This window comes from Puma concolor, chromosome A1 (assembly GCF_028749965.1).
Source record: "Puma concolor isolate L17-30 chromosome A1, mPumCon1.1.hap2, whole genome shotgun sequence".
In the NCBI taxonomy this organism is placed as follows: domain Eukaryota; kingdom Metazoa; phylum Chordata; class Mammalia; order Carnivora; family Felidae; genus Puma; species Puma concolor.
The window spans coordinates 188,333,394-188,344,040 of NC_141667.1; the positions used below are offsets into that span (position 1 = coordinate 188,333,394).

The window sequence follows — 10,647 nt, forward strand, 5'->3', positions numbered from 1 at the left end:
GATGCAGAGAAAGCATTTGACAAAATACAGCATTCTTTCTTGATAAAACCCTCAAGAAAGTAGGGATAGAAGGATCATACCCCAAGATCATAAAAGCTGTGCATGAAAGACCCAACGCAAATATCATCCTCAATGGGGAAAAACTGAGAGCTTTCCCCCTAAGGTCAGGAACAAGACAGGGATGTCCACTCTCATCAGTTATTCAACATAGTATTGGAAGTCTTAGCCTCTGTAATCAGACAACACAAAGAAATAAAAGACATCCAAACTGGCCAGGAGGAGGTCAAACTTCCACTCTTCACAGATGGCATGATACTCTATATGGAAAACGCATATAATGCAGGATATAAAATCAATGCACAGAAATTGGTTGCATTCTTATTCACCAACAATGAAGCAACAGAAAGAGAAAGCAAGGAATCAATCCCATTTACAATTGCACCAAAACCATAAAATACCTAGGAATAAATCTAACAAAAGAGGTAAAAAAATCTATACACTGAAACCTATAGAAAGCTTATGAAAGAAATTGAAGAAGACACAAAAAAATGGAAAAAGATTCCATGCTCCCAGATAGAAAGAACAAATATTGTTAAAATGTTGATACTACCCAAAGCAATCTACATATTCAATGCAATCCTTATCAAAATAACACCAGCATTCTTCACAGAGCTAGAATAAATAATCCTAAAATTTGTATGGAACCAGAAAAGACCCCAAATAGCCAAAGCAATCCTGAAAAAGAAAACCAAAGCAGAAGGCATCACAATCACAGACTTCAAGATGTATTACAAAGCTGTAATCATCAAGACAGTATGGTATTGGCAGAAAAACAGACACTCAGATCAATGAAACAGAAGAGAGAACCCAGAAATGGACTCACAAATGTATGGCCAACTAATCTTTGACAAAGCAGGAAAGAATATCCAATCGAATAAAGACAGTCTCTTCAAGTCATGCTGGGAAAACCGCACAGCGACATGCAGAAGAATGAACCTGGACCACTTTCTTACACCATACACAAAAAACAACTCAAAATGGACGAAAGACCTAAAGGTGAGATGGGAAGCCATCAAAATCCTCGAGAAGAAAGCAGGCAAAAACTTCTTTGACCTTGGCCGCAGCAACTTCTTAACACGTCTCCAGAGGCAAGGGAAGCAAAAGCAAAAATGAACTATTGGTACCTCATCAAAATAAAAAGCTTCTGCACAGTGAAGGAAACAATCAGCAAAACTAAAAGGCAACTGACAGAATGGGAGAAGATATTTGAAACGACATATCAGATAAAGCGTTAGTATCCAAAATCTATAAAGAACTTACCAAACTCAACACCCAAAAACCAAATAATCCAGTGAAGAAATGGGCAAAAGACATGAATAGACGCTTCTCCAAAGAAGACATCCAGATGGCCAACCGACACATGAAAAATGCTCAACATCACTCATCACCAGGGAAATACAAATCAAAACCACAATGAGATACCACCTCACACCTGTCAGAATGAGTAACATTAACTCAGGCAACAACAGATGTTGGCAAGGAGGCGGAGAAAGAGGATCTCTTCTGCATTGTTGGTAGGAATGCAAGCTGGTGCAGCCACTCTGGAAAACAGTATGGAGGTTCCTCAAAAAACTAAAAATAGAACTACCCTATGACCCAGCAATTGCACTAAATACTTAACAAGGTATTTATCCAAGAGACAAAGGTGTGCTGTTTTGAAGGGACACATGCAACCCCACGTTTATAGCAGCACTATCAACAACAGCCAAAGTATGGAAAGGCCCAAATGTCCATCAATGGGTGAATGGATAAAGAAGATGTGGTATATATATATATATACAGTGCAGTATTACTTGGCAATCAAAAAGAATGAAATCTTGCTATTTGCAACTATGTGGATGGAACTAGAGGGTATTATGCCAAGCGAAATTAGTCAGCCAGAGAAAGACAAATATCGTATGACTTCACTCATATGAGGACTTTAAGACACAGAAGAGATGAACATAAGGGAAGGGAAGCAAAAATAATATAAAAACAGGGAGGGGTGCAAAACATAAGAGACTCTTAAATATGGAGAACAAACTGAGGGTTACTGGAGGGGTTGTGGGAGGGGGGTGGGCTAAATGGATAAGGGGCACTACGGAATCTACTCCTGAAATCACTGTTGCACAATATGCTAACTAATTTGGATGTAAATTTAAAAAAGAAAAATTAATTAATTAATTAATTAAAAAAACAAGGGCAGAACTTTGCTATCTGGCTTTGAGCAGACTAATTCTACTTAGAAAAACAGACAAGGGGCAGCTGGGTGGCTCAGTCGGTTAAGCGTCTGACTTCAGCTCAGGTCATGATCTCATGGTTCGTGAATTCTAGCCCCACATTGGGCTCTATGCTGACAGCTTAGAACCCAGAGCTTGAGATTCTGTGTTTCAATCTCTCTGCCAATCCCCCGCTCACACTATTCTTTGTCTCTCTCTCTCTCTCAAAAATAAATAAAACATTAAAAAATTTTAAAACCAGACAAGCAGGACCATACACACATCCCCCACCCCCCCCCCACACACACACACCCACACCTATTTAATGTGTTGAAAACTATCAAAGTAGCTCCTTGAAGAGATCAAGATCCTTGAAAGAAGAAAAGTTAATCAAGAGGGTGGGCAGAAAGTGGCTGCTGAGATGCAGAGAAACTGAGCAAAACTTTTAGCAGTCTGATGGAACAGGAGAGTCAAAAATGGGAGGTCAGGACTATCAAGAAACCCAAGATATAAGAAATCAAGATCCTGGACAGAAGGGATCCATAGGAAAATCAGCCTGATAGTCTGACCCATGTTTCCTATGGATAGTCATCCATTTGTCTGTGGTGCTGGCCAAGAGATAGAGAAGCTGATCCAGAAAGTGCTTGCTAAGTGGCTGAAACACTAAGCAGAGCTATTAAGAGTCTCACTGTGCTAGGAAAAATATTAATAATAATAAGAGTTCAGGGTCGCCAAAGTGGAAGTGCCCAGACAAACTGTCCAGTTTGAGCCCTGCGCAGGGCTCAGCACTGACAGTAAGGGGCCTGCTTGGGATTCTCTCTCTCGCTCTCTCTCTCTCTCTCTGCCCCTCCCTTTCTCTCTCTCTCAAAATAAATAAATAAACATTAAAAAACAGGGGGGGCAAACCTTAAATAGTCAAAGCCTATAAGAGGGAGATTCAGGCTCAAATTGGCTTCCCTCTAATGGATTAAGGTGATCTCCACTAACTGCCTTCCAGAAACCAAACAACAACCTCTCCAAAGAGAGTATCATCTAGACCCTCTACAATGTTTCATAAAATTTCCCTGGAAGATTATCAGGCACACCCAGATGAAGAACTACAATTAAAAAATCAAAATAGAAACAGACGCAGTTGTGATTCAGGTATCGAAATTATCAAACCAATGTTAAAACAAGGGCAGATTCCCCTCCCCCCTCCACCTCTACCACAGATCATTCACAAAGTACCACAGACAAACTTGTAGTGCCTGAAACTAGAATGGGGCCCTGCCCAGCTAGGAATCTTGGTAACTCAGAAATGGGCTTCTCCTTGGAAGACATGTGTGTGGAGAGACCTTGAATAATAGCAGGGAAATCTGACTGCCGTCCCAGAGGCTCATTCATTACCCTTAGTGATTACTCACATGAACCCAGTACCTCCCCAAATCTCCTAGAGTCTTGAATTGTTGCACAGCCTTTAAATTTCTTTTAATGATTATTTATTTTTGAGAGAGAGAGAGAAAGAGACAGAGCACAAGCAGGAGAGGGGTAGAGAGAGAAGGAGACACAGATTCCCAAGCAGGCTCCAGGCTCTGAGCTGTCAGTGCAGAGCCTGACGCGGGGCTCAAACTCACAAACTGTGAGATCATGACCTGAGCTGACGTCAGATGCTAAACCGACTGAGTCAATCAGGCGCCCCTGAATTTTTTAAGTAAAGCTGAACTCTGTGTGAGGACAGGCGTTAGGGTAGACCGGCTTTGTGGTCAGGAGAAGAGCAGGGGGCTCAGAACATCAGCAGAGAGTTTGCTAGGAGTTGCAGTGCAGGCTGGCTGCTGACCAGGACTGTAGGACAGAAGAAAATGGAGATCCCACAAAGATTTAATTAATATTCCTTTACTTTTATTCATAAGAGGCTAGGGGTGAACATGGAAGAGGGGCTGTGAGAATTTCAGCCCCCTGCCCCTGTCTTCTCTTGTCCCCATGTTCAGTCAGTCACAAATCAAAGAATTAATAAAACTAAGACAAGCCTGGGGCAGCCGGGTGGCTCAGTTGGTTAAGCAGCCGACTTTGGCTCAGGTCACCATCTCACAGTTCATGGGTTTGAGCCCCGCGTCAGGCTCTGGGCTAACAGCTCATAGCCTGGAGCCTGCTTTGGATTCTGTGTCTCCCTCTCTCTCTGCCCCTCCCCCACTTGTGCTCTGTCTCTCTTCTCTGTCTCTCAAAAATAAACATTTAAGGGGCGCCTGGGTGGCGCAGTCGGTTAAGCGTCCGACTTCAGCCAGGTCACGATCTCGCGGTCCGTGAGTTCGAGCCCCGCGTCAGGCTCTGGGCTGAAGGCTCAGAGCCTGGAGCCTGTTTCCGATTCTGTGTCTCCCTCTCTCTCTGCCCCTCCCCCGTTCATGCTCTGTCTCTCTCTGTCCCAAAAATAAATAAATGTTGAAAAAATAAAAAAAAATTAAAAAATTAAAAAAAAATAAACATTTAAAAAAATTAATAAAACAATTAGAAAAAAAAACAAGATAAGCCTCCCCATTACCTAATTCAATTTATTTTCTTTGGTCTTTTCCCTCTCGTTTCTTCTTCCCAGATTCCCTCCATGGATACTGCATTTTATCCTCTTCTTTTAAGGTGCCCTTAAAGCTATGCACACTCCCCCCACCCTCCCCCTAAGCCCCAGCACAGGCCTGTCCCTGTGGTAACAGCTTCTGGAACCAAGACAACCAAGCAGAAAGGAAACTAAGGGGGTGCCCGGCTTTCTCCACCGGCAGCATCAAGTGTGCTCAGAAGGCAGGCAGGGGCTCTGACCCTGATCAGTGCACACACAGGAGTGACCATTCTCTCCACTGGGCCAAGACACACGGCGGGCTTTGCTCTGGTCACATCTGTGCTCTGTGTGTCCTTGCAAGCTAAAAACAAAGGAGAGGGTTTTACCCCGTCTCTCCCTTCCCATAATTACTTTTAGTGGTGAAGCAGTTAATGCGGTATTCCTCCTCTTGGCTCAGAGTTTTCATTCTTTATTGGCACCGTTTCATCCCAGGAGACAATAGCAGATTGTTTCTGGTGTTCGCAGAAGGATCTTGTTCTGGCAGGCAGGCTTCCAGTCAACAAGCTTGACATCTTCTGCAAAGAACGTGCATGTGCTGTGTTTGAACCTGACTTTCAAGTGTCTTGTATAAAGACAATCATCCTAATCACAACCTGCAACTGTGTTAGGAACTTGCACAAAACTGAAACCAAAAATACTCCTGAGAGAGACTGAGAGAGAAGCAAAGAGAGGAAAGAGTAGGCAAGGGGTACTGAAATCCTTGGACCAAAATGCTCTGGGCTCTCTTCGTGTCACCTGATTAGAAAAAGCCCTTCTCTTCCTCATCCCTCTGACCTGGTTAGCAGCCTTAAAACAGCGATATTGGGTAATCTTAACCACAGCAATCACCCCAGATGAGGAACTTTCCTGGCAGGAAGAGAAGAAATGGAAAGCAATGCAGGACTCCCTACTGGGATCTGTGGGTCCCTCCAGAGCCAGCAACTGCCCCCTGAGGCCTCAGATCCCCCTCCACCAGTGGCCATTCCACTGACAGCTAGGCAGAAAGCACGCGTAGATAACCTTCAGGAAAGGCTGTCCCAGGGGGGACAAGAAAGCTGACGTAGGAGAAACAATCATCAAGTCCTTCCTATAGTCACAGTTCATAAAGCACAAAGCATTTTGGCCTACCATGTCTCAAAACTCTATGTGAAGAAGACAGATTTTTAAGATAAGGAAACAAACTCATCGAGGCAAAGCGACTTGCCAGAGGTCACGTGGCTAACCAACAACAAAGCTAGCTATTATAAAATAAACTTTCTGGAGGAGGAATGACAAATCTGTCATGCAGAAAAATTCCAAATAATCCACCGAGACGCTCTGCGCTCAAGGAGGTGGAGCACAACTCCCCACTCCTTGAGTGTGGGCTGTGCATAGCGACTTCTTTCCAAAGAAGCTGCCATGGAACTGTGAGCATAACTTCACAATGAAGAACCTAATAAACACAACCGCAGACAAGCGGTCAAGGTCAATATCAACTTATAAGTCATGTTGATAGCACGTACCCTAGATCTGATGTGATGAGAATGGAACTTTACCTCCATAGACTTCCTCCCCAAAACCCATAACCCCAGTCTAATCATGAGAAAGACACTGGACAAATCCCAGCTGAGGGGCACTCTACAAACACCTGACCAGTGTCCCTCAAAATTTTCCAGGTCATCAAAGACAAGGAAAATTTGAGAAACGATCACAGCCTATGGAAGCCTAAGGAGACACGGTTACTAAACGTAATGTGGTACACGGGATGCTGGAACAGAAAAGGGACAGTAGGTGAAAACTAAGGAAACCTGAATAAATTATGGACTTGAATGAAAATGTACCAATGCTGGTGCATTAATTGTAACAGATCATACTAATGTAAAATGTTAATAATAGGGAAACCGCACTGGGTATACGGGACCGCTCTGTAGTATCTTCTCAATTTTTCTGTAGATCTAAAACTGTTCAAATATTAAAAGTTTATTTAACTAAAATATCAGGCTCTGAGCTCCAACTCACAACTTTCTATAAGAGCACACAGTTCTACCTCTTGTTAAGCAGGCATCTTCTTGGTCTGCAATTCAATCAACATCTAGTTCCCTTGGCAAGCACTAGATTCTGAGAACGCAAGCACCATGTCAGCTTTTGCTGGGCATTTGACCCCCTAGTGCATTGCACACCACCTGGCACATAGTAGGTACTCAATAAATATTTGCAGAATGAAAGAAACCAGGTTCAGGGGTGTTTAGAACTGGTTTGTCTAAACGTATTAGATTCAAACATTCAACCCTAGGTCAGAGAAAAAGCTAAACTATTTAAGGTATCAAAATAAGAAAATAAAATCCCAGACCCTATTTCAGTTGGTAAAGTGTTAATTCCAATGGTGGTGGTAAACATGGTCATTTAAGAACAAAGCAGAAACTACAGCAAGGTTACAAATGTGATTTGGAACTCACATTGCAAAGAAGAGGAAAAGAAGAGTCCGTGAACTCTAAGCTACAAGCTGGTGTCGCATTAAAAGTCAGTGTTATCAGTGTGTACTCACAGAAATGCATTTGGAGCCCACACGTTATTCTTTCACTCCCGTGGCTTCTTGGCTTTACTCAAAATACAGTTTGAGATTCCCTACAGAAACGAGACAAAATAATAAAATGATTACAGAATAAACAATGGCCCCATGAGGAAAAGTTTAAAAATTGAGGAAGTTTAGCTAGAAAAGGGAAGAGCTGTTAAGTGACTTGATAATAATTACTTAATATATAACAAGTTTTTATAAGGAGAGAACTAACCACTTCTGTGGCTTGACAGAAAACCAGACAAGAGAGAATTGAGCTTGAATTGCCATCAGGTTTTATCATCAGAAATTTCCTTTTTTATATCCTGGATAGCTTTACAATTAGAATGGTCAGCTATCTGGTCAACATGGCCTACTAAGAATGGTGGCCCTGATGATACCCTTGTCGATCTATGAGTCTATTATCTGACTCAGTCTTCATTCTGCACATGGATAAAATGATGGTACAAGGCTTTCTTCCATCACCAACCAGACCACAGTCTTTACGTGGGCAGAAACCACTTCTGTGTTGTGCACCTCTCCCCTTATCACCAAACATTATTTCCTGGCAGTGAGTGCTCAATAAATACTCACCAAAAAACCAAGTTAATAAGTAAATCAACCTTGAATAATGAAAACGATGACCAATTATATTCTGCATTTTTAGACTTAAGAGAACACGAAGTAGAAGAACGAGAGCAAAAGAATGTTGCTTTCATTGATCACTATTTAATCATCTAAAAGAACTTAAATAGATATTCTAAAGAAAAGCCTAGAGGGGTGCCTGAGTGGCTCAGTCAATTAAGCATCTGACTTCGGCTCAGGTCCTGCTCTTGCAGTTCGTGAGTTCAAGGCCCACGTCCAGCTCTGTGCTGACAATTCGGAGCCTGGAGCCTGCTTCGGATTCTTCGTGTGTGTTTGTGTGTGTCTCTCTCTCTTTGCCCCTCCCCCACTAGCACTCTGTCTCTCTGTCTCTCTCTCTCAAAAATAAACATAAAAAAAAAAAGCCTAGAGAAAGGCATTGACACAGTCCCTGACACATTACAAGCTCTGTGGCAAATGTATTTTTTTTTTCAACGTTTATTTATTTTTGGGACAGAGAGAGACAGAGCATGAACGGGGGAGGGGCAGAGAGAGAGGGAGACACAGAATCGGAAACAGGCTCCAGGCTCTGAGGCATCAGCCCAGAGCCTGACGCGGGGCTCGAACTCACAGACCGCGAGATCGTGACCCGGCTGAAGTCGGACGCTTAACCGACTGCGCCACCCAGGCGCCCGGCAAATGTATTTTCTAAAGATGGCCACAGTTAACCTGACCCCTCCCACATGTTCTTACCAAGTGAGACTGACACACCTCCACTAGGGTCTGTTTCCTTTTCTTGAATCTAGGCATACCTTGCAACTGTTCCAAAAGTTGCAAAAATGATGCCGTGTAACTTCTGAGTCAGACAAGGCAACATATGGCTTCAGCTTCTCTCTCTTTTAGGATGCTTACCCTTGATTCTCAGCCACCATATTGGGAAGCAGCCCAGGCCACGTGGAGAGGCCAGACATGCTCACACCAACATCAAGCACTAGACATGGGAGTGAATGCGACTTCAGATGATTCCAGTCCCCAGACTTCAAGTCATCTGCCTGTGGACCTAGTCCTCGTGGAGCCCTCTTTCCTGTGCTAACCCTGAATTTCTGATTCAGCAAAACTGTAAATAGTAGCGTATGATTATTAGCATTTTAAACCATAAAATCTGGGGTTATTTATTACACAGCAATAGATGACTAATACAGGTACTTACTAAATGTTAGTTTAACTGGTTTAATTGACTTGAAGATCCCTAATTTAACTGCACAAATTTCCTGAATACCTACTCCTATGTGTCTGGCACAGAGTTAGGCCCTAGGAACATACACAGTCAAGACATGGCCTCTCCCTTCCACCAGCTTCCTGTAAGGGGATTAAACACAAAGTAAAAAGTTCATTTCAGAATAATATGATCTATCTTATACTATAATATATAATATATCTTACACTAGTAGATACTTCCGGGCTGAAACTGGTATCCTAAATCAGGAAGCAATTCCCCTGTCCCTGTGGGCCCCTATTTACTTGAACTGATGGGCATGCGGTCTCCAGGCTTATCCAGTGAGGGTACCGACCGGAACTGTAGCTAAAGAAGGAGTCAGAAGTTATGTTTTCAGTGCACCGAAGCTCCGGAGAAGGGAAGAGATACAGAATGAGGGTTGGTATGTGTTACACAGCGCAGGCCTGATTCTGAGTCTCTCTGAGAGAGGGGTAAATTGAGAAGTAGAAAGAGTTAAGTTCCTGAAAGATCTTGCAGGACCTTCAGCTCTGGCAAGACTGTCTCAGAGGCCCAGTGGTAAAGGTGCAGTCTGTAAGACTGCAAGTATGATGTGACCGCCTTAGTGATTTTTCACTCAATTAATACAAAGTCTATGTTTTGTTTTGTTTTGTTTTTAATGTTTGAGAGAGAGCGCGCGCGCAAACAGGGGAGGGGCAGAGACAGAAGGGAGAGAGAATTCCAAGCAGGCTCCACACTGTTAGCACAGAGCCCCACGCGGGGCTCCAACCCATGAACCGGGAGACCATGACCTGAGCCAAAACCAAGAGTCTGGCGCTTAACCGACCGAACCACCCAGGCGCCCTTAGGGGTTTTTTCTTTTATTGCGGCAAAAGAGACCTAACATAAAATTTACCATTTTAGCCATATTTAACTGTACAGCTCAATGGCATTGAGTACATTCACAATAATGTGCAGTGATCAGCACCATCCATCTCCAGGGCTTTTTCATCACCCCAAACCGAAACCGTGCACCCATTAAGCAGTAACGGCCCATTCCCTCTCCCCCTGCCCCTGGTCACTCCTATTCTACTTCCTGCCTCCACCTACGACTCTCCTAGGGTGGGGGCTTCCGCGCTGAAATTTGAAACTGGCCTGGTGGAGGGAGGGAGGAGAGATGGAAGAAAGAGGCAGACCCTTCCAGGCTGCTAGGCGGCAGTTTTTAAAAAAGCAAGGAGGGCAGTTTTAAAATAAGCCTACTTACGAGGCTTGTCTTCAGCAGCCGTAAGACCAGACCGTTTATAGAGGCCTTAACTGGGTTCAGCCACGTATACCATCTAGACGGTCTAAACAACACGTTGTGCCCTCAAGGCTGTGCCCTCGAAAAGCGATCCCGCCGTGGAACTGGTGGGCGGAAGGTACATTCCACGGAGAGCGGAAGGGTGGGGAACTTCTGATTACCAATCCAGCTCTGGGTCAACCAGCGGTCACGTCCTCT

At 43.7% G+C, this 10,647-nt stretch overlaps 1 long non-coding RNA gene across 1 annotated transcript; it reads right to left on the minus strand.

Moving 5' to 3' along the window:
* Window positions 1–4,992: 4,992 nt before the first annotated feature.
* On the minus strand, window positions 4,993–10,637 carry LOC147584679 (uncharacterized). The gene is made up of 3 exons (XR_015255784.1): window positions 10,414–10,637; window positions 7,346–7,425; window positions 4,993–5,357 (listed from the first exon to the last, which is right to left on the minus strand). It is a non-coding gene; the product is annotated as an uncharacterized LOC147584679 (long non-coding RNA).
* Window positions 10,638–10,647: the final 10 nt, after the last annotated feature.